This window comes from Armigeres subalbatus, chromosome 1 (assembly GCF_024139115.2).
Source record: "Armigeres subalbatus isolate Guangzhou_Male chromosome 1, GZ_Asu_2, whole genome shotgun sequence".
NCBI classification, from domain to species: Eukaryota; Metazoa; Arthropoda; class Insecta; order Diptera; family Culicidae; genus Armigeres; species Armigeres subalbatus.
The window spans coordinates 16,176,854-16,200,224 of NC_085139.1; the positions used below are offsets into that span (position 1 = coordinate 16,176,854).

General features: G+C 41.4%; 1 protein-coding gene and 1 long non-coding RNA gene across 3 annotated transcripts in view; one reads left to right on the forward strand and one right to left on the reverse strand.

Annotated features, from left to right (window-relative positions):
- LOC134222164 (cytotoxic granule associated RNA binding protein TIA1) overlaps positions 1-23,371 on the forward strand; it is a 900,771-nt gene that overhangs the window by 660,505 nt on the left and 216,895 nt on the right. The gene's annotated exons all lie outside the window — the stretch shown is intronic.
- LOC134208128 (uncharacterized) lies at positions 3,008-3,858 on the reverse strand. Its single transcript, XR_009978514.1, has 4 exons — positions 3,601-3,858; positions 3,397-3,544; positions 3,195-3,336; positions 3,008-3,137 (listed from the first exon to the last, which is right to left on the reverse strand). It is a non-coding gene; the product is annotated as an uncharacterized LOC134208128 (long non-coding RNA).

A 23,371-nucleotide genomic window follows, 5' to 3' on the forward strand; every position in this document is an offset into this window, starting at 1 on the left:
TGCCCTAATAGCCCGGCTCCCGATGCCGGAGCTCGTGCCTGGCTGACTGAGACTCGCTCGGTTAGCGAGATGATTCATCTGGAATTAATAAGAGGACCCATCATCCGAACGGGTGGTCCTGCTTCTTTCATTAGCAGGAAAGGGGGGAGCATGCTTTCCGAATTCTGCAACCCATGTTACGATGGGTTGTCGGAATTACGAGCCCGCCACTCCATCAGCGAGCGCCGCAATCCTTCGGCAGCCGAACGGGGATGAGCGGAGGACTTTGCGGAGCCACGAACAAGAAAGCGAACGCCAATCATCAGCTTTTTCGCATTAGATGAAATTAGCATATCGCATCAATTTGGACTTAAATTATTCATTCTCATTTTCGGCAGCCGAAGCTAATTTGAATTACTTTGTAGTCGATGCTGTAGCAGTGGAAGTAGTAGTAGTTGTAATAGTAGAAGTCGGTGTAGTTGAGTTGATTGGCGGCAGTCGTGTGGAAATTATTGGGGCGTTATCTGATGATGAGGGAGCTTGCTCCTCTTCATGTTCGTTCAATTTGAATATTCAAAGATCTGAATAACAGGGATTTGTACGAATCAAGTTGTCGAGTAATTAGGGCGCAAGCGACGTAATGTTCTGGAAGCAGAGTAAAATTGGTGTAATAACATCAATGGTAGATCGCAGCAAATAGAGTCGGTTTCCATTTTTGATACACTTACTACTATTTACTTATTTAGCCATGCAGTACGATGCGCGGCTTTACAGCAAGATCATGCTGAAGGTGGCTGAGTTCAATTCCCGGTCCAGTCTAGGAATTTTCGGATTGGAAATTTTCTCAACTTCCCTAGGCAAAAATGTATCATCATCAATATTTGAATTGGCCTAATTATGAAATTCATAATTCAAATCAAGCCATCTTTAAATTAATTCAGTTATTAAAAAAAATGCGCTTTTATTCGAAGCAAACCAACTGTGTCTAGCAGGCTGTCCAGATCATATTATAATGGGTTTAGAGGCTACCGTAAACTTATGCGATGGAAGTATCGCTGCAACTTGCCAACTGCTACAGACTAACAACTTTGTGATAGGCTGCATGCATAATTTCTTCGATGCTTCCATAACCGCGTACGTTTGAAGGCGGAATTGAATCAGTACTGGCAGCAGTTCGTCTTGAATCACCGGTTCTACCATCAGTGTGTCAATCAGGGAGACTACAGAATCTGTGGCAAATGACGCGTAGAAATCAACTCTGAGTTGCGTTCTAATACTGTCCGGTTTCAAGACTGCATGGTGTGGCAAATAAGTTGGTCAGTTATTCATTCGCATCAGCGAATACTCGTGTGTTATTTCTGTATAATGAGCATTCTTTTCTGGTTCTGCAGTCAGATGGCACACCAAGCCCAAACTCTTTTGACTTTCCTAAATGCTTCAGCATGAACTTTTTCTTTGACATGCCTTATAAGTTTTTGAAACTTGTTAAAGTATTCTTCTAATCATCTGTCAGCTAGTCAAAAATGTCTTCCTGCAACACTCCTCCCCGCCAACACTTTATCTGCTCGGAAAATACGCATTTTGCATCTTTACAATTCGTCCAAGGTCAAAGGTTAGTCACCAGCGAAAACTCTGCAAAAACGCTGTATGGAAACAATACTCCCTAGGTTCTATCCTATCCTATTTTTTACTTGTACTCAGCCCATAAAATTGTGAAAATATTTCAAAAGAAAAGCGGCTTTGTTATGCCTACTGGCGCTTGAGCCTTCAAATAAATGTAGTAGCTTAGAAATAAGATTTGAGCTATTAAACTCTCGATTTACAATTAGATTTGTGTCCGTGTATAGCGTTATCATCCTTCGCATTCGTTAGATATGTTTTCGATCCTCATGCTACTTGACCGTTATAAAATCAAAAACGTTACTTGGGACAGCTTGGCGGCGGACGGAATAATTCAATTTGACAGTGGCCTGCGTGACCAAGACAGAAGCAATGGTGACGGTGCGGTCCCATTCCGGTACACGGATCAAAAGCCGCAACTCGGAGAATTTTCAACGAGAGCGCTAGGATTAAAGAAAACGGTGGCTCAGATGTCATAGAAACAACTCAACGAAGCCATAAAATTAATGTAACATATTACAAATATAATCACCAATACATTTTCCTAGGCAGTGTGATGGGGTTTTGACCTGAGGTATTTTTCCTTCATTGCAAGATCCACGGATTCCCAGTTCCTCTATCTTCATCAGTTCCTATATCTATCGTAATCCATGCCCGACATTTTTACGAAGTGGGTGATTCCGCTCATGTTTGGCTTCTCACTTTCAAGTGGGAAGCTGAACTCTAACTCTGTGTTCTTTATCTCACTCATCGTGAAGACAAAAACGGCTTGATAGTAAAGACAATGCACTGTTGAACAACAGACAGTTACCGCGTGATTCGTAACGAACAAACAGCCAGACCTGTTCGCTGATTGAAATTTTATCGGCGGCGGCTTGATAGATCATCTTCAGCCAGCGGCGGCGGCCGCGGCATGGCAGCGTCATGCCGTTGACGATCAGAGGCGGCGCGGTGGCGCGGGTCAGCATGGTGAACTGATTTCATGGTTAGTTCTTCCAAGAATTCATCAAGAAGTTCCTCCAGAAGTTCCTTTGAAAGTACTTTGTTAGATTCGTCCTTGTCAGAGGGCAAAGAGCAAGGATCGGACCGGCTAACAAACATAAAAACGCCTCAATTCATGAAAAGCTGTGTGCAAACATTTTACTTTCCTCGTTTGATCTACTCCTTTAACAGGGTTGTTTACTTTTTCCCCATCTCTTAACTTCTACCCTTCATGCCTGCTAACCGTCTACGCTTCCTTCCTTCTTTTTTTCTTTCACACCATTCCCCCCTTTTTTCCCATCACGGGGCTACTCACGAGCACTGCTCTCTTCAAACCAAATCTTCCCTTTTACACGGCCAAGCGCTGCTTCGCGAACCCGCGGATCACTACCACCGGTTCTTGCTTCCGGACCGGTTCTTGCTTCCGGAAGTACTGGTTGGGGAGGGGGAGGCGGCCTGCCGACTAGTCCACACCTTAGATCGCTCCTACGACCGTGCCTTGGAGCACTTTCGACCGCACGTTGACTCAAACGAAGCCAAAACCAGAAACAAGAGCCCTGTCGAACGACTTACGTCAGCATTTGTACAATAGGAAACTTTCTGTGTCTACTTACTCCTAGTGGAGGCTCTCTTGGTCGGAATTTCGACTCCGTTCGATTCTTCCGGTGAAATTTGGACACCTTGGAGCGTGAACAGCGCCCTCAGACTCAAGCCTTTTCTTTCCGGATTATCCGCTTCGCTGCCTGCGTTTCCTGCCTGTTTTCGAAGATCATAACTGATTAGATCAACGCATTTATGTTTTAGCGCTAAACTAACCTTGATTCGCTCACTTGGCTATGCGAAGCCTTGCTTCTTACGTTCGGTGCTGTTACCCCACCCGAGTTCGCTGCTTTTGCCTTTTTTGGCGCTACTTTTGCCTGCTTAGCTTATCCGATTGCACCGATCCGGACGGTTACCCCTTTGCCTAGAAGATGGAAGCTGATGGGAGGATGTTCCTTGTTGAACGAATGAATAACTAACCTCAATTTATGTTGTTCCTTCATGCGCTTTCTTGCGGCAGCAAAGAGCTAACGCCTTTTCTACCGATCGTAGGGGGTCTTATTTCGAGGACAATCGATTTTAACGTTTATATAACGCACCGCTTCGTCTTTGCGAACACGTTGGCCTTCACTATGTTTTCGCACTGGCCACTAGCAACGGCAAGATAATCCAGGCCTTCACGGGGTGCTCCTTCGGTGCGGCGAGCGTGGCAGACGAACTCACTCTGTCTTCTTTGCTATTTTGTTGCAGCTGGCGGTCCAAGTGGGTGGCAAACGGAAACGACGTTTTTTCGCTGTGTTGGTTGTGACCGCCAAGATAATTCTGTTCTCTTGTTTTGTTTTCAAACCCAGTGACCCTTGCAGCACAATATTATGTGGTAAGTGTTCACTTTTACTTTAGGGTTTGTTTTTGTTTTAGTTTTAGTTTGCACACATAAAAAAAATCAATCAATAAACTTCAAAATACGAACGTAACAACTTCTAGGAATTCCTCCAGCAGTTCCTCCAGAAATTCTTCCGGAAGTTCCTCCAGCATTATCTCGGGAAGTTCCTCCAGGAATTCCTCCGGAAGTTCCTCTAAGAATTCCACTGGAAGTTCCTCCTGGAATTCCTCGGGAAGTTCCTCCAAGTATTCCTCAGGAAGTTTCACCACGAATTTCTCGGAAAGTCCCTTCAGGAATTCCTCAGGAAGTTCCTCTAGGACAGCGGTTCAAAACCTTTTTCTTGAGAGGTACCCCTTCGAACTTATGCCTTTATTGAGGTACCCCCTATTTTATTTCGCTGTGAATGAAAATAAGCTGAACTCATAATATATATTCATATATATTATTCTTTACGTTAGACGCCACAGAACCTCCTATGGGTACAATAATCCGTTTGATAGTTGTGTAAGAATGTTTAATGATGTCAGTGCTGTTTTTTATTTTTATATGTCCAAGTCAATGTTTAAGAATAGGATAAGAAATTTAGCATAAGAATCAGTCTATGGAATTGATTTTTTTACATTTGAGACGAAGTAATAAATAAATAATTAAATACAAATGGACCTAAAAACGAACGGGATCTCCAAAAATTTGTTTGCAATTTTTGTTATTCCGTGGAACTTTCGAATTCAAATTTATGTTTATGCATCAAGCTTCCCACAAGACTTTGAGGACTTTTGGAGGATTCCGAGCCTCCTGGAAGTAGCACTCCGATTCTCTTGATAGGAAGCTTCCAAGTCTCTGGAAGGAGGCTTCCAAGCCTATTGAAAGTATTCCGAGCCTCTTGAAAGGAGGCTTCCGAGATACTTGAAAGTAGGTTTCTGGGATTCTTGAAAGGAGGATTCCGAGCATGTTTAAAGGAGGCTTCCACATCTTGACAGGAGGCTTCCGATATTCTTGAAAGGAGGCTTCTGAGCCTCTTGAAAGCAGGCTGCTTCCGGAATTCTTGAAAGAAGGCTTCCAAGGACTCTTGAAATAAGACTCCCGAGATTCTTGAAATCAAACTCACGAAACTCTTAAAGGAGGCTCCTGAGGCTCGAAAAGCAGGCTTCCGAGCCTCTTGAAAAGAGGCTCCCAAGCCTCTTAAAAGGAGACTCCCAAGCCTCTTGAAAGGAGGCTCCCAAGCCTCTTGAAAGGAGGCTCCCAAGCCTCTTGAAAGGAGGCTTGAAGCCTCTTGAAAGGAGGCTTCCGAGGCCTCTTGAAAGGAGGCTTCCAGGAGCCTCTTGAAAGGAGGCTTCCAGGCCTCTTGAAAGGAGGCTTCTGAGCCCTCTTGAAAGGAGGCTTCTTGAGCCTCTTGAAAGGAGGCTTGAGCCTCTTGAAAGGAGGCTTGAGCCTCTTGAAAGGAGGCTTCTGAGCTCTTGAAAGGAGGCTTCCCAGGCCTCTTGAAAGGAGGCTTGAGCCTCTTGAAAGGAGGCTTCTGAGCCTCTTGAAAGGAGGCTGAGCCTCTTGAAAGGAGGCTTCTGAGCCTCTTGAAAGGAGGCTTCTGAGCCTCTTGAAAGGAGGCTGAGGCCTCTTGAAAGGAGGCTTCCAGGCCTCTTGAAAGGAGGCTTGAGCCTCTTGAAAGGAGGCTGAGCCTCTTGAAAGGAGGCTTCTGAGCCTCTTGAAAGGAGGCTCTGAGGCCTCTTGAAAGGAGGCTTCCTGAGCCTCTTGAAAGGAGGCTTCTGAGCCTCTTGAAAGGAGGCTTCTGAGCCTCTTGAAAGGAGGCTGAGCCTCTTGAAAGGAGGCTTCCGGGCCTCTTGAAAGGAGGCTCTGAGCCTCTTGAAAGGGAGGCTTGAGCCTCTTGAAAGGAGGCTTGAGGCCTCTTGAAAGGAGGCCTGAGCCTCTTGAAAGGAGGCTCTGAGCCTCTTGAAAGGAGGCTCTGAGCCTTCTTGAAAGGAGGCTCTGAGCCTCTTGAAAGGAGGCTCCCAGGCCTCTTGAAGGAGGCCTCTTGAAAGGAGGCCTCTTGAAGGAGGCTCCCAGGCCTCTTGAGGCTCCTCTTGAAAGGAGGCTCCCAGGCCTCTTGAAAGGAGGCCCCAAGCCTCTTGAAAGGAGGCCCCAAGCCTCTTGAAAGGAGGCTCCCAAGCCTCTTGAAAGGAGGCTCCAAGCCTCTTGAAAGGAGGCGCCTCCCAGAGCCCAAGGCCTCTTGAAAGGAGGCTCCCAAGCCTCTTGAAGGAGGCTCCCAAGCCTCTTGAAAGGAGGCTCCCAAGCCTCTTGAAAGGAGGCTCAAGCCTCTTGAAAGGAGGCTCCCAAGCCTCTTGAAAGGAGGCCCCAAGCCTCTTGGAAAGGAGGCTCCCAAGCCTCTCTTGAAAGGAGGCTCCCAAGCCTCTTGAAAGGAGGCTCCCAAGCCTCTTGAAAGGAGGCTCCCAAGCCTCTTGAAAGGAGGCTCCCAAGCCTCTTTGAAAGGAGGCTCCCAAGCCTCTTGAAAGGGGGCTCCCAAGCCTCTTGAAAGGAGGCTCCCAAGCCTCTTGAAAGGAGGCCCCAAGCCTCTTGAAAGGAGGCTCCCAAGCCTCTTGAAAGGAGGCTCCCAAGCCTCTTGAAAGGAGGCTCCCAAGCCTCTTGAAAGGAGGCGCCCAAGCCTCTTGAAAGGAGGCTCCCAAGCCTCTTGAAAGGAGGCTCCCAAGCCTCTTGAAAGGAGGCTCACAAGCCTTTTGAAAGGAGGCTCCCAAGCCTCTTGAAAGGAGGCCCAAAAGCCTCTTGAAAGGAGGCTCCCAAGCCTCTCGAAAGGAGGCTCCCAAGCCTCTAGAAAGGAGGTTCCCAAGCCTATTTGAAGGAGGCTCCCAAGCCTCTTGAAAGGAGGCTCCCAAGCCTCTTGAAAGGAGGCTCCCAAGCCTCTTGAAAGGAGGCTCCCAAGCCTCTTGAAAGGAGGCTCCCAAGCCTCTTGAAAGGAGGCTCCCAAGCCTCTTGAAAGGAGGCCCCCAAGCCTCTTGAAAGGAGGCTCCCAAGCCTCTTGAAAGGAGGCTCCCAAGCCTCTTGAAAGGAGGCTCCCAAGCCTCTTGAAAGGAGGCTCCCAAGCCTCTTGAAAGGAGGCTCCCAAGCCTCTTGAAAGGAGGCTCCCAAGCCTCTTGAAAGGAGGCTCCCAAGCCTCTTGAAAGGAGGCTCCCAAGCCTCTTGAAACGGCGCCCCCCGGCCTCTTGAAAGGAGGCCCCCAAGCCTCTTGAAAGGAGGCTCCCAAGCCTCTTGAAAGGAGGCTCCCAAGCCTCTTGAAAGGAGGCTCCCAGGCCTCTTGAAGGAGGCTCCCAAGCCTCTTGAAAGGAGGCTCCCAAGCCTCTTGAAAGGAGGCTCCCAAGCCTCTTGAAAGGAGGCTCCCAAGCCTCTTGAAAGGAGGCTCCCAAGCCTCTTGAAAGGAGGCTCCCAAGCCTCTTGAAGGGGGCCCCCAAGCCTCTTGAAGGGGGCTCCCAAGCCTCTTGAAAGGAGGCTCCCAAGCCTCTTGAAAGGAGGCTCCCAAGCCTCTTGAAAGGAGGCTCCCAAGCCTCTTGAAAGGAGGCTCCCAAGCCTCTTGAAAGGAGGCTCCCAAGCCTCTTGAAAGGAGGCTCCCAAGCCTCTTGAAAGGAGGCTCCCAAGCCTCTTGAAAGGAGGCTCCCAAGCCTCTTGAAAGGAGGCCCCCAAGCCTCTTGAAAAAAGGCATTCAAGCCTCTTGAAAGGAGGCGCCCAAGCCTCTTGAAAGGAGGCTCCCAAGCCTCTTGAAAGGAGGCTCCCAAGCCTCTTGAAAGGAGGCTCCCAAGCCTAAAGGAGGGTCCCAAGCCTCTTGAAAGGAGGGTCCCAAGCCTCTTGAAAGGAGGCTCCCAAGCCTCTTGAAAGGAGGCTCCCAAGCCTCTTGAAAGGAGGCTCCCAAGCCTCTTGAAAGGAGGCTCCCAAGCCTCTTGAAAGGAGGCTCCCAAGCCTCTTGAAAGGAGGCCTCCAAGCCTCTTGAAAGGAGGCTCCCAAGCCTCTTGAAAGGAGGCTCCCAAGCCTCTTGAAAGGAGGCTCCCAAGCCTCTTGAACGGAGGCTCCCAAGCCTCTTGAAAGGAGGCTCCCAAGCCTCTTGAAAGGAGGCTCCCAAGCCTCTTGAAAGGAGGCTCCCAAGCCTCTTGAAAGGAGGCTCCCAAGCCTCTTGAAAGAAGGCTCCCAAGCCTCTTGAAAGGAGGCTCCCAAGCCTCTTGAAAGGAGGCGCCCAAGCCACTTGAACGGAGGTCCCCAAGCCTCTTGAAAGGAGGCTCCCAAGCCTCTTGAAAGGAGGCTCCCAAGCCTCTTGAAAGGAGGCTCCCAAGCCTCTTGAAAGGAGGCTCCCAAGCCTCTTGAAAGGAGGCTCCCAAGCCTCTTGAAAGGAGGCTCCCAAGCCTCTTGAAAGGAGGCTCCAAGCCTCTTGAAGGAGGCTCCCAAGCCTCTTGAAAGGAGGCTCCCAAGCCTCTTGAAAGGAGGCTCCCAAGCCTCTTGAAAGGAGGCTCCCAAGCCTCTTGAAAGGAGGCTCCCAAGCCTCTTGAAAGGAGGCTACCAAGCCTCTTGGTAGGCTCCCAAGCCTCTTGAAAGGAGGCTACCAAGCCTCTTGGTCCCAAGCCTCTTAAAAGAAAACTCCCAAGCCTCTTGAAAGGAGGCTCCCAAGCCTCTTGAAAGGAGGCTCCCAAGCCTCTTGAAAAGAGGCTCCCAAGCCTCTTGAAAGGAGGCTCCCAAGCCTCTTAGAAGGAGGCTCCCAAGCCTCTTGAAAGGAGGCTCCCCAAGCCTCTTGAAAGGAGGCTCCCAAGCCTCTTGAAAGGAGGCTCCAAGCCTCTTAAAAGGAGGCTCCCGAGCCTCTTAAAAGGAGGCTCCCGAGCCTCAGAAAAGGAGGCCCCAGAGCCTCTCTGAAAGGAGGCTCCCAAGCCTCTTGAAAGGAGGCTCCCAAGCCTCTTGAAAGGAGGCTCCCAAGCCTCTTGAAAGGAGGCCCAGGCCTCTTGAAGGAGGCTCCAAGCCTCTTGAAAGGAGGCTCTGAGCCTCTTGAAAGGAGGCTCGAGGCCTCTTGAAAGGAGGCCTGAGCCTCTGGAAAGGAAGCTCCAAAGCCTCTTGAAAGGAGGCCCCAAAGCCTCTTGAAAGGAGGCTCCCAAGCCTCTTGAAAGGAGGCTCCCAAGCCTCTTGAAAGGAGGCTCCCAAGCCTCTTGAAAGGAGGCTCCCAAGCCTCTTGAAAGGAGGCTCCAAGCCTTTTGAAAGGAGGCTCCCAAGCCTCTTGAAAGGAGGCTCCCAAGCCTCTTGAAGGGGGCCCCCCAGCCTTTTGAAAGGAGGCCCCCAAGCCTCTTGAAAGGAGGCCCCCAAGCCTCTTGAAAGGAGGCTCCCAAGCCTCTTGAAAGGAGGCTCCCAAGCCTCTTGAAAGGAGGCTCCCAAGCCTCTTGAAAGGAGGCTCCCAAGCCTCTTGAAAGGAGGCTCCCAAGCCTCTTGAAAGGAGGCTCCCAAGCCTCTTGAAAGGAGGCTCCCAAGCCTCTTGAAAGGAGGCTCCCAAGCCTCTTGAAAGGAGCCCCCCAGCCTCTTGAAAGGAGGCCCCCAGGCCTCTTGAAAGGAGGCCCCCAAGCCTCTTGAAAGGAGGCTCCCAAGCCTCTTGAAAGGAGGCTCCCAAGCCTCTTGAAAGGAGGCTCCCAAGCCTCTTGAAAGGAGGCTCCCAAGCCTCTTGAAAGGAGGCTCCCAAGCCTCTTGAAAGGAGGCTCCCAAGCCTCTTGAAAGGAGGCTCTCAAGCCTCTTGAAAGGAGGCTCCCAAGCCTCTTGAAAGAAGGCTCTCAAGCCTCTTGAAAGGAGGCTCTCAAGCCTCTTGAAAGGAGGCTACCAAGCCTCTTGAAAGGAGGCTCCCAAGCCTCTTGAAAGGAGGCTCCCAAGCCTCTTGAAAGGAGGCTCCCAAGCCTCTTGAAAGGAGGCTCCCAAGCCTCTTGAAAGGAGGCTCCCAAGCCTCTTGAAAGGAGGCTCCCAAGCCTCTTGAAAGGAGGCTCCCAAGCCTCTTGAAAGGAGGCTCCCAAGCCTCTTGAAAGGAGGCTCCCAAGCCTCTTCAAAGGACCCAAGCGTCTTGAAAGGAGGCTCCCAAGCGTCTTGAAAGGAGGCTCCCAAGCCTCTTGAAAGGAGGCTCCCAAGCCTCTTGAAAGGAGGCTCCCAAGCCTCTTGAAAGGAGGCTCCCAAGCCTCTTGAAAGGAGGCTCCCAAGCCTCTTGAAAGGAGGCTCCCAAGCCTCTTGAAAGGAGGCTCCCAAGCCTCTTGAAAGGAGGCCCCAAGCCTCTTGAAAGGAGGCTCCCAAGCCTCTTGAAAGGAGGCCCCAAGCCTCTTGAAAGGAGGCTCCCAAGCCTCTTGAAAGGAGGCTCCAAGCCTCTTGAAAGGAGGCTCCCAAGCCTCTTGAAAGGAGGCTCCCAAGCCTCTTGAAAGGAGGCTCCCAGGCCTCTTGAAAGGAGGCTCCCAAGCCTCTTGAAAGGAGGCTCCCAAGCCTCTTGAAAGGAGGCTCCCAAGCCTCTTGAAAGGAGGCTCCCAAGCCTCTTGAAAGGAGGCTCCCAAGCCTCTTGAAAGGAGGCTCCCAAGCCTCTTGAAAGGAGGCTCCCAAGCCTCTTGAAAGGAGGCTCCCAAGCCTCTTGAAAGGAGGCTCCCAAGCCTCTTGAAAGGAGGCTCCCAAGCCTCTTGAAAGGAGGCTCCCAAGCCTCTTGAAAGGAGCCTCTTGAAAGGAGGCTCCCAAGCCTCTTGAAAGGAGGCTCCCAAGCCTCTTGAAAGGAGGCTCCCAAGCCTCTTGGAAGGAGGCTCCCAAGCCTCTTGAAAGGAGGCTCCCAAGCCTCTTGAAAGGAGGCTCCCAAGCCTCTTGAAAGGAGGCTCCCAGGCCTCTTGAAAGGAGGCTCCCAAGCCTCTTGAAAGGAGGCTCCCAAGCCTCTTGAAAGGAGGCTCCCAAGCCTCTTGAAAGGAGGCTCCCAAGCCTCTTGAAAGGAGGCTCCCAAGCCTCTTGAAAGGAGGCTCCCAAGCCTCTTGAAGGAGGCTCCAAGCCTCTTGAAAGGCGGCTCCCAAGCCTCTTGAAAGGAGGCTCCCAAGCCTCTTGAAAGGGGGTTCCCGAGCCTCTTGAAAGGACGCTCCAAGCCTCTTGAAAGGAAGGCTCTCCAAAGGAAGCCTCTTGAAAGGAGGCTTCCAAGCCTCTTGAAGGAGGCTCCCAAGCCTCTTGAAAGGAGGCTACCAAGCCTTTTGAAAGGAGGCTCACCAGCCTCATGAAAGGAGGCCAACAAGCCTCTTGAAAGGAGGCTCCCAAGCCTCTTGAAAGGAGGCTCCCAAGCCTCTTGAAAGGAGGCTCCCAAGCCTCTTGAAAGGAGGCTCCCAAGCCTCTTGAAAGGAGGCTCCCAAGCCTCTTGAAAGGAGGCTCCCAAGCCTCTTGAAAGGAGGCTCCCAAGCCTCTTGAAAGGATGAAAGGAGGCTCCCAAGCCTCTTGAAAGGAGGCTCTCAAGCCTCTTGAAAGGAGGCTCTCAAGCCTCTTGAAAGGAGGCTCCCAATCCTCTTAAAAGGAGGCTTGAAAGCCTGTTAAAAGGAGGCTCGGAAGCTTCTTGAGAGGAGGCTCGAAAGCCTCTTGAAAGGAGGCTTCCGAGCCTCTTGAAAGGAGGCTTCCGATCCTCTTAAAAGGAGGCTTGAAAGCCTGTTAAAAGGAGGCTCGAAAGTCTCTTAAAAGGAGGCTCGAAAGCCTCTTGAGAGGAGGCTCGAAAGCCTCTTGAAAGGAGGCTTCCGAGCCTCTTGAAAGGAGGCTTCCGAGCCTCTTGAAAGGAGGCTTCCGAGCCTCTTGAAAGGAGGCTTCCGAGCCTCTTGAAAGGAGGCTTCCGAGCCTCTTGAAAGGAGGTATCTGAGCCTCTTGAAAGGAGGTATCTGAGCCTCTTGAAAGGAGGCTTCCGAGCCTCTTGAAAGGAGGCTTCCGAGCCTCTTGAAAGAAGGCTTCCGAGCCTCTTGAAAGGAGGCTTCCGAGCCTCTTGAAAGGAGGCTTTCGAGCCTCTTGAAAGGAGGCTTTCGAACCTTCCTCAAACAAAAGCTTCCGAACCTTCAGATTATAGATTTTTGTTCAGAAGAATATTATTCAACATTTTGCCTCAATCAGGTAGATCACGTTGAAGATTTCTAAAATTTGTTATTTCAACGTTTTTTTTATCTTTTGTCTCACACCCCTTACACACTGCACTGGTTGGGATGGACAGAATTCAAAACTCTTTGATTTAATGATCACCATGCATATTATGTACAATACAAAGTAAGAATAAATCAAAACTTTTTCAATAAGTTTTTATTGGCATTGAAGGAATCGAACGCAAAGGGGTGTAAGTAACAAAAACTTAGTATTGAGAAAGAAAAATGGGTTCAATATGTTTTTGGATTCATACAAATTGTATTAGAGTCAAGAAAATTACAATTTTTTGTGAATTTCCTCATTTTTTATAAGTTCTAGAAGCAAAGTAATTTTGCTGTAGTCAACTCATTTTTGATCAAAATGTCACTTAGACCCATCTGCTTCTTTAATTGTATTACATCGCATTTTTGTCCCAGCGAAGGTACTGGGGCCAGCGAAGGTACTCACAGGGGTACATGTATCCCAAGTTGAGAACCGCTCGGGAAGTTCCTCCAGGATTTCCTCCGGTTCCTTCAGAAATTCTTTAGGAAGTTTTTCCAGAAATTTTTCGGGAAGCTTCTCCAAGGAATTCTACGGGTCCACCAGGAGTTCTTCAGGCAGTTCCTCCAGGAATTCATCGAGAAGTTCCTCCTGGAATTCCTCGGGAAGTTCCTCCGCGAATTCCTCGAGATGTTACTTAAGGAATTCTTTGGGAAGTACTTCCGAGAATTCTTCGGAAAGCTCTTCCAGGAATTCTTCGGAAAGTTCCTTCAGGAAATCCTCGGGAAGTTTCTCCAAGAATTCCTCGGGAAATCGTTCTGAAGTTCTTTGGAAGTTCTTCCAGGAATTCGCCTGGGAATTTCTCTGGATATTAATCCGGTCATTTATCCAGAAACTTCCACCGTTCTTCCGAATATGTTTTCCCAAAGATCCGTATAATTCTCTCAAAACTTCTGCATGGAAACTTCTACAGATTTTCTACCGTTAATTCCTGCTGAAATTTTCTTTTGAAAAAATCCAGGGGTGCTCCCCCACCAAATTTCCATCAAATAGAAAATTCCCGAAATTAACCCGGAAACAGCTTCAAGAACTACCGCGAAAATTACATGAAGAAAACTTCCAGAAACCCTTTTATAAATCCCCCGGGAATTTCACAAAACAGTCCACCGGAAATCCATTTATTAAAGAACTTCCTGTTAAAGAAATGAAGAAATTTGCGAAGAATTTCCAAGATTTCTGATTCATAGGCTATTATATGTTATATATTATATATAGTCTATATATTGACTATAATTGTCACATAATTATAAGTAGATAATTGATTTTTGAACTTGGCTGAATATTTTTGCGATAAAAAAATTAGACGACGTGGTCAATTTTTATTGGGCTGTGCGCCGATCCATTTTTGAAGGCTGCAGCGGCGCAAGAAAATTATCGGTTGCGGTCTACAAAAAAATCAGTTGCTCTGTCGAGAGCAATGCAATCTTCACGAATCTTGTACAAGGACATAATAATATTTATGTTATAATCATATTTCCTGTCTTGCTGACAACTGTCTGATCGTCTAGTGAGATGGTTCTAGGCATTCAACATTCTTATTCTGTTCGTAATAGGTGCTGTGTAATAAAAAACCGGAAAAACTGGATTAATGTTGAGATTGATCTTATTATAAACAACATATACCTACTTATTGACAAAAGTCATATTGCTAGCTTCTGGTAAAGACCGAGTCTTAGCTCATCGGCTCATGGCTGGAGCGATAATCATCTTAATATTCAAAGATATCAAAGTCAAACAAATTCTTTGCACACAACCATGCAATCGTAATCCGTACAAAATAATTCCAGGATAAGCCCTAATTAAGCATGAGAACTAAAAGTCTAAAACACACAGCTCGATCCAAGTAGCCGCAGCCTATCAGCATTCTGCGTCACATTCTTGGTCTCTTTTTCGCACACACTTTCCCAACTCCACCAACTGTCGTCGCCTGCAGCGTGGCTTCAGTCACTGTTGTTGATGAAGCGCACCACTCGGAACAATCGAACTCAAATTCACCGTCATGTGTTGTGTGTGTGCTCGCGCGCGCGGTGCGGTTGCGGTGGCCCCATCATGGCCGTCATCAGCTGTGTAAAATTAATTTTAATTTATTCCGGGGAATATAGGTTTCGCTAATTGATGGATCATAATTAGATAATTTATGTTTATTTGTTCACTATGATTAAATTTAATATGAATTTATTGTTTCTTTAATGGGTGAACACAACAATCAATGGCGAAGCACTTCAACGGATGCGGTGTATCGGCTATCTTCGCCGAGTGTTATGACGCAAACCGCACGACCATTGACAATAATGAGGTTCCCACCATGTTCCTGGTTTTGCGGGTAATTTGTACTGTCGGAAGTAGTTTCTTGTGTAGGGGTGGTGGCAGGAATGGCAGCCAGGAAAGGATGATAAATGTGTCGTGTATCGGCACATTTGCATACATATGGACCCCGGAGCAGTGTGTCACCTTTCCTTGGCGTGTTGGCATCATGCTGGACGCAGTCACATACAAGACGATTAATATGCGTGCCTGTATGAGGAACGTTCTGAGTTATGCTTCAACACTGGTGTATCAATTTAATTTAATTAATATCCTTCCGGATGTATCGCTCAATGCTGCATCCCCGCCAGCTGCACTGCAGCGCGCCAACTACGATCCGAACCGGATTGATGCAATATCGAGCGAATGTAACTTTTCGAATTTTCCCATCCAAGGCGTCTTCGATGCGAGCCCCGCACACTGGGATTACTGACTGGGACGATTGCGAAGAGTAATGGCGTCGACAATAATTGAGACACAATAAAATGTCCGTTTCGACAGATTATATGTGCCCTGGCCAAGGACGACTCTGATCTTGGCTCTCGCTAGCTGGACATGGGACAATATTTTGTATGAATTATGCATATTCGTTTTCAGTTGCTCTGCGTGCTTACATATCTGGCCGTCTCTTCGGAATTGAATACAGGCCTATTGCTAACTGGATGCTGCTTTCACGGAACGCACTGGCGTAGCTGGAAGGTTACAATGTTTTGAGCACAATGAAAAAACGACCCGAGTGTATGATTTCAATAATAATAACGACCAGTTCATGGCTTAAGATCTGTCATCATCATTGGAAAAAAGCTGTAATACTGAGCTATTGTAGCTCAAAATAAGTTCCCAATAATTTACTAAAACAAATTTACATGACCACAGCATCCTCCATAAAGAAAACTTCACAGCTACGCCAATGGTCAAACCTCAGCTACACTGATTGTAGCGAAGAGCTCCGACAAGATAAGACCCAGCTCCCTTGACGTGTCCCCATATCCATCCCCATCCATTCGCATGTTCGCTTCACAATGCAGTCGTGGTATCCAGGCCCCATGTACACATCTCAATCTGCTATAGTTTATGAATATTTAATGCAGCAAATAGGATGTTACAGAGGATGTCATAAAACAAACTGAAATATGTAAAATGAAGTGACTCCCATATCTGCCTGCCAGTAGTTGTTTTGGATGCGCACTGATTTGACCGGATCTCGAACACACGCACTTACTCATTTCCCTGAAGGTGAGTTATGCTCGAGCTCTGCCGATGCGGCCCACGGCAGCCGGGTAGGCAGAGCAAAGGGTCCTAGCTATGGCATTAATCAATTATCCATGATATTTATGGGTATCTGATTGGCTAATGGATTCCGAGTGGGGGCTTCCGCCGACCAGTTCGCTCGCTACGGTGTGCGATGAGGAATGATGGTCCATAACTCGCGCCGCATCCGAAATTGAAATTTCGTGGAAATGAATTTATTGCAACTAGTTTCCAACGAATTTCGGGTTTTGGTATTCCTAGCTGAATTTGAATTATTCGTAGCGGGCGTGTTGCTACTGGGAAAGCCGATGATTTGCAAAAAGCATCCCCAGTATACCGTTTGAATAAAATTCATCAAAATGTGCATATTTTCGCTTCCGTCATATGCCCAGTTGTAACAGTTAAAATGCCATGGAAGCACTCTGAAATCGATACATTTGAATAACAGGCACGAAATATTTTGTTTCGGGTTCCAAATAACTGAGTCCATTAATAAACAATTGCAAGATGAATCGCGTACGAATCAAATGTTGGCATATTTCCTCTTCATATAATTTTTCACTCATTTATGACAACCAAACATTCGTCAGTTTATAAACTGGACTTACGCTTCTCTAACGTATGTTATGGTCATCTGAGTTACGTTTTGTGCCTCAACCTGAACCCTAAGTTCAACCCATTCTGATCGATTCCCAATACTCTCTGACCTGAATCAAACTGCGGAAAATTTCAAACAGCTGGCAAAAATTAAAGCCAATCACCTCTCGTTCAAACAAAAGCCAATCAACGTCCAACCATGACTCGCCCGATTGCCGCCCCCATCCAAATGGTCCCTTTCAATGCTGACCTGCCGGAAAATCTCGCTTCTTTGCTTTACTCCGCTGGAAAACTATCGCCCGGGGAATATATTTATTTAAGTTTTTCTTCACGGCTCTACCCGACCGACCTGACCGGGGAGCGCGGGGTTGGGTTAGCTCACTATCTCCGGCCGAGCAAGCACTACTGGCAGTTTCTTTACGCCGCAAATACAAACATCGATGGGACTGAGCGCGACGCGACGTGAATGGTCGGTCGGTGCTGGTGCAGCTCTATTTTACAACCGACTCCCCTCCTTGGGCCCCGAAGAATGACCCCATTGGCCTCCTGATGGCTCAACTCCTTCAGGAGCGCTTTGTCATCGTTTCGGGTTGTTCCTCCTCGTCGTCGAAATGGCAAAGGCAGCCCAACAAGGACCGTAAGGTGGCACTCTGCTGTTTTCGGTCTGCTCGGAGTCGAGTCGAGTCAGGCGAAAGCTTCGTTTTTTTTTATTACACTCTCTGGAAACAATTGAATTACACTCAGCTTATAAATGGGGGTTTCTGGCGCCTCCGGATGGATGGCCGAGACTTGAACCCATTTACCATTGGGTTGCAGATTTTCTTTTTATTTTCTCCACGCGAAGGGGCAAATAAAGAAAATGTTCTGCACAACATGATAAATGGAAGTGTTTCAAGATTTAACGAGTGCTTCGGCTAATAGTTTTCCATTTCTGTTTATTGAATTATCATTAGCTGCGGCGGCGCTGGTTTACGACCCGTCGGTAGGAAAATATGCGAAGGATAACACGAAAATGGACGGAAGTGCAAATGATATGCAATGCAAAAGCGTCTTCTAAAGAGGAATCATCGTTAGCCACGCGAACTCCAAATCAGACCCAAGTTTTCATAATTCCTTTTTCAAATATCAAATCAAATTAATTTTTAATGTTCAATTTGCGAACTAACTATCAAAATACCATTTTAAGTTCTATAGCGTTCTTGAAGACCAAACTTTACTCTACAAGAGTGTTATAAAACCATCATAAAACCAAAATGTTATAAGGGTAAGTCATACTGAAAAGAGGTTCGTTATAAATTGAAATAAGTCTCTAATCAATTTCGAATCTAAATCGAATAAAATTCTAAGCGAATTCAAACCAAATGCAAATCAAATTTCAATCAAATTCAAATCAAAATCAAACCCAATTCAAATCAAATTCAAATCAAATTCAAATCAAATGCAAATCAAATTCCAATCAAATTCAAATCAAAATCAAACCCAATTCAAATCAAATTCAAATCAAATTCAAAATCAAATTCAAATCAAATTCAAATCAAATTCAACTCAAATTCAAATAAAATTCTAATCAAATTCAAATCAAATTCGAATCAAACTCGAATCAAATACGAATCAAATTCAAATCAAATTCAAATCAAATTCAAATCAATTTCAAATCAAACTCAAATCAAATTCAAATCAAATTCAAATAAATTCAAATCAAATTCAAATCAAATTCAAATCAAATTCAAATCAAATTCAAATCAAATTCAAATCAAATTCAAATCAAATTCAAATCAAATTCAAATCAAATTCAAACCAAATTCAAAACAAATTCAAATCAAATTCAAATCAAATTCAAATCAAATTCAAATCAAATTCAAATCAAATTCAAATCAAATTCAAATCAAATTCAAATCAAATTCAAACCAAATTCAAATCGAATCCAAAACAAATTCAAATCAAATTCAAATCAAATTCAAATCAAATTCAAATCAAATTCTAATCAAATTCAAATCAAATTCAAATCAAATTTAAATCAAATTCAAATCTAATTCAAATCAAATTCAAATTAAATTCAAATCAAATTCGAATCAAATTCAAATCAAATTCAAATCAAATTCGAATCAAATTCAAATCAAATTCAAATCAAATTCAAAACAAATTCAAATCAAATTCCAATCAAATTCAAATCAAATTCAAATCAAATTCGAATCAAATTCAAACCAATTTCAAATCAAACTCAAATCAAATTCAAATCAAATTCAAATCAAATTCAAACCAAATTCAAAACAAATTCAAATCAAATTCAAATCAAATTCAAATCAAATTCAAATCAAATTCAAATCAAATTCAAACCAAATTCAAATCGAATCCAAAACAAATTCAAATCAAATTCAAATCAAATTCAAATCAAATTCAAATCAAATTCTAATCAAATTCAAATCAAATTCAAATCAAATTCAAATCAAATTTAAATCAAATTCAAATCTAATTCAAATCAAATTCAAATTAAATTCAAATCAAATTCGAATCAAATTCAAATCAAATTCAAATCAAATTCGAATCAAATTCAAATCAAATTCAAATCAAATTCAAAACAAATTCAAATCAAATTCCAATCAAATTCAAATCAAATTCAAATCAAATTCGAATCAAATTCAAATCAAATTCAAATCAAATTCAAATCAAATTCAAATCAAATTCAAATCAAATTCGAATCAAATTCAAATCAAATTCAAATCAAATTCAAATCAAATTCAAATCAAATTCTAATCAAGTTCAAATCAAATTCAAATCAAATTCAAATCAAATTCAAATCAAATTCAAATCACATTCAAGTCAAATTCAAATAAAACCAAATTAAATTGAAATATAAATGAAATTCAAATCAAATTTGAATCAAATTCAATTTAAATTCAAATCAAATTCAAATCAAATTCAAATCAAATTCAAATCAAAGGCAAATTAAATTCAAATCAAATTCAAATCAAATTCAAATCAAATTCAAATCAAATTTAAATCAAATTCAAATCAAATTCAAATCAAATTCAAATCAAATTCAAATCAAATTCAAATCAAATTCAAATCAAATTCAAATCAAATTCAAATCAAATTCAAATCAAATTCAAATCAAATTCAAATCAAATTCAAATCAAATTCAAATCAAATTCAAATCAAATTCAAATCAAATTCAAATCAAATTCGAATCAAATTCATATCAAATTCATATCAAATTCAAACTAAATTCAAATCAATTTCAAATCAATTTCAAAACAAGTTCAAGTCAAATCCAAATCAAATTCAAATCAAACCAAATTCAAATGAAATTCAAATCAAATTCAAATCAAATATAAATCAAATTCAAATCAAATTCGAATCAAATTTAAATCAAATTCAAAACAAATTCGAATCAAATTAAAATCAAATTCAAATCACATTCAAATAAATTCAAATCAAATTCAAATCAAATTCATATCAAACTCAAATCAAATTCAAATCAAATTCAAATCAAATTCAAATCAAACCAAATTCAAATGAAATTCAAATCAAATTCAAATCAAATATAAATCAAATTCAAATCAAATTCAAATCAAATTCGAATCAAATTCAAATCAAATTCGAATCAAATTCAAATCAAATTCAAATCAAATCAAATTCAAATTCAATTCAAATCAAACCAAATTCAAATCAAATTCAAATCAAATTCAAATCAAATTTAAGTCAAATTCAAATCAAATTCGAATCAAATTCAAATAAAATTTGAATCAAATTCAAATCAAATTCAAATCAATTTCAAAACAAATTGAAGTCAAATTCAAATCAAATTCAAATCAAATTCAAATCAAATTCAAATCAAATTCAAATCAAATTCAAATCAAATTCAAATCAAATTCGAATCAAATTCGAATCAAATTCAAATCAAATTCAAATCAAATTCAAATCAAATTCAAATCAAATTCGAATCAAATTCGAATCAAATTCAAATCAAATTCAAATCAAATTCAAATCAAATTCAAATCAAATTCAAATCAAATTCAAATCAAATTCAAATCAAATTCAAATCAAATTCGAATCAAATTCGAATCAAATTCAAATCAAATTCAAATCAAATTCAAATCAAATTCAAATCAAATTCAAATCAAATTCAAATCAAATTCAAATCAAATTCAAATCAAATTCAAATCAAATTCAAATCAAATTCAAATCAAATTCGAATCAAATTCAAATCAAATTCTAATCAAGTTCAAATCAAATTCAAATCAAATTCAAATCAAATTCAAATCACATTCAAGTCAAATTCAAATAAAACCAAATTAAATTGAAATATAAATGAAATTCAAATTAAATTTGAATCAAATTCAATTTAAATTCAAAACAAATTCGAATCAAATTCAAATCAAATTCAAATCAAAGGCAAATTAAAGTCAAATCAAATTCAAATCAAATTCAAATCAAATTCAAATCAAATTTAAATCAAATTCAAATCAAATTCAAATCAAATTCAAATCAAATTCAAATCAAATTCAAATCAAATTCAAATCAAATTCAAATCAAATTCAAATCAAATTCAAATCAAATTCAAATCAAATTCAAATCAAATTCAAATCAAATTCATATCAAATTCATATCAAATTCAAATCAAATTCAAATCAATTTCAAAACAAATTCAAGTCAAATTCAAATCAAATTCAAATCAAACCAAATTCAAATGAAATTCAAATCAAATTCAAATCAAATATAAATCAAATTCAAATCAAATTCGAATCAAATTCAAATCAAATTCGAATCAAATTCAAAACAAATTCGAATCAAATTAAAATCAAATTCAAATCACATTCAAATAAATTCAAATCAAATTCAAATCAAATTCATATCAAACTCAAATCAAATTCAAATCAAATTCAAATCAAATTCAAATCAAACCAAATTCAAATGAAATTCAAATCAAATTCAAATCAAATATAAATCAAATTCAAATCAAATTCAAATCAAATTCGAATCAAATTCAAATCAAATTCGAATCAAATTCAAATCAAATTCAAATCAAATCAAATTCAAATTCAATTCAAATCAAACCAAATTCAATTCAAATTCAAATCAAATTCAAATCAAATTTAAGTCAAATTCAAATCAAATTCGAATCAAATTCAAATAAAATTTGAATCAAATTCAAATCAAATTCAAATCAAATTCAAATCAATTTCAAAACAAATTGAAGTCAAATTCAAATCAAATTCAAATCAAATTCAAATCAAATTCAAATCAAATTCAAATCAAATTCAAATCAAATTCAAATCAAATTCGAATCAAATTCTAATCAAATTCAAATCAAATTCAAATCAAATTCAAATCAAATTCAAATGGTGGGTTGCAGATGGCGGACGGTACGTGGAGGGGGCGAATGAACCACGAGTTGCATCAGCTGTTGGGAGAACCATCCATCGTTCACACCACGAAAATCGGAAGACTGCGGTGGGCCGGGCACGTAGCCAGAATGTCGGACAGTAATCCGGTGAAAATGGTTCTCGACAACGATCCGACGGGAACAAGAAGGCGAAGTGCACAGCGGGCAAGGTGGATCGATCAGGTGGAGGACGACTTGCGGACCCTCCGCAGACTGCGTTGTTGGCGAAGTGCAGACATGAACCAAGCTGAATGGAGAAGTCTTTTATGTGCAGCACAGGCCACTCCGGCCTTAGTCTGATGATAAATAAAATCAAATCAAATTCAAATCAAATTCAAATCAAATTCAAATCAAATTCAAATCAAATTCAAATCAAATTCAAATCAAATTCAAATCAAATTCAAATCAAATTCAAATCAAATTCAAATCAAATTCAAATCAAATTCAAATCAAATTCAAATCAAATTCAAATTCAAATCAAATTCAAATCAAATTCAAATCAAATTCAAATCAAATTCAAATCAAATTCAAATCAAATTCAAATCAAATTCAAATCAAATTCAAATCAAATTCAAATCAAATTCAAATCAAATTCAAATTAAATTCAAATCAAATTCAAATCAAATTCAAATCAAATTCAAATCAAATTCAAATCAAATTCAAATCAAATTCAAATCAAATTCAAATCAAATTCAAATCAAATTCAAATCAAATTCAAATCAAATTCAATTAAAATTCAAATCAATTTCAAATCAAATTCAATTCAAATTCAAATCAAATTCAAATCAAATTCAAATCAAATTCAAATCGAATTCAAATCAAATTCAAATCAAATTCAAATCAAATTCAAATCAAATTCAAATCAAATTCAAATCAAATTCAAATCAAATTCAAATTAAATTCAAAGCAAATTCAAATCAAATTCAAATCAAATTCAAATCAAATTCAAATCAAATTCAAATCAAGTTCAAAACAAATTCGAATCAAGTTCAAATCAAATTCAAATCAAATTCAAATCAAATGCAAATCAAATTCAAATCAAATTCAAATTAAATTCAAATCAAATGAAATTCAATTCAAATTCAAATCAAATTCAAATTAAATTCAAATCAAATTCAAATCAAATTCAAATCAAATTCAAATCAAATTCAAATCAAATTCAAATCAAATTCAAATCAAATTCAAATCAAATTCAAGTTAAATCCAAATTCAAATCAAATTCAAATTCAAATCAAATTCAAAACAAATTCATATCAAATTCAAATCAAATTCAAATCAAATTCAAATCGAATTCACATCAAATTCAAATCAAATTCAAATCAAATTCAAATCAAATTCATATCAAATTCAAATCAAATTCAAAACAAATTCAAATCAAATTCAAATCAAATTCAAATCAAATTCAAATCAAATTCAAATCAAATTCAAATCAAATTCAAATCAAATTCAAATCAAATTCAAATCAAATTCAAATCAAATTCAAATCAAATTCAAATCAAATTCAAATCAAATTCAAATCAAATTCAAATCAAATTCAAATCAAATTCAAATCAAATTCAAATCAAATTCAAATCAAATTCAAATCAAATTCAAATCAAATTCAAATCAAATTCGAATCAAATTCGAATCAAATTCAAATCAAATTCAAATCAAAACCA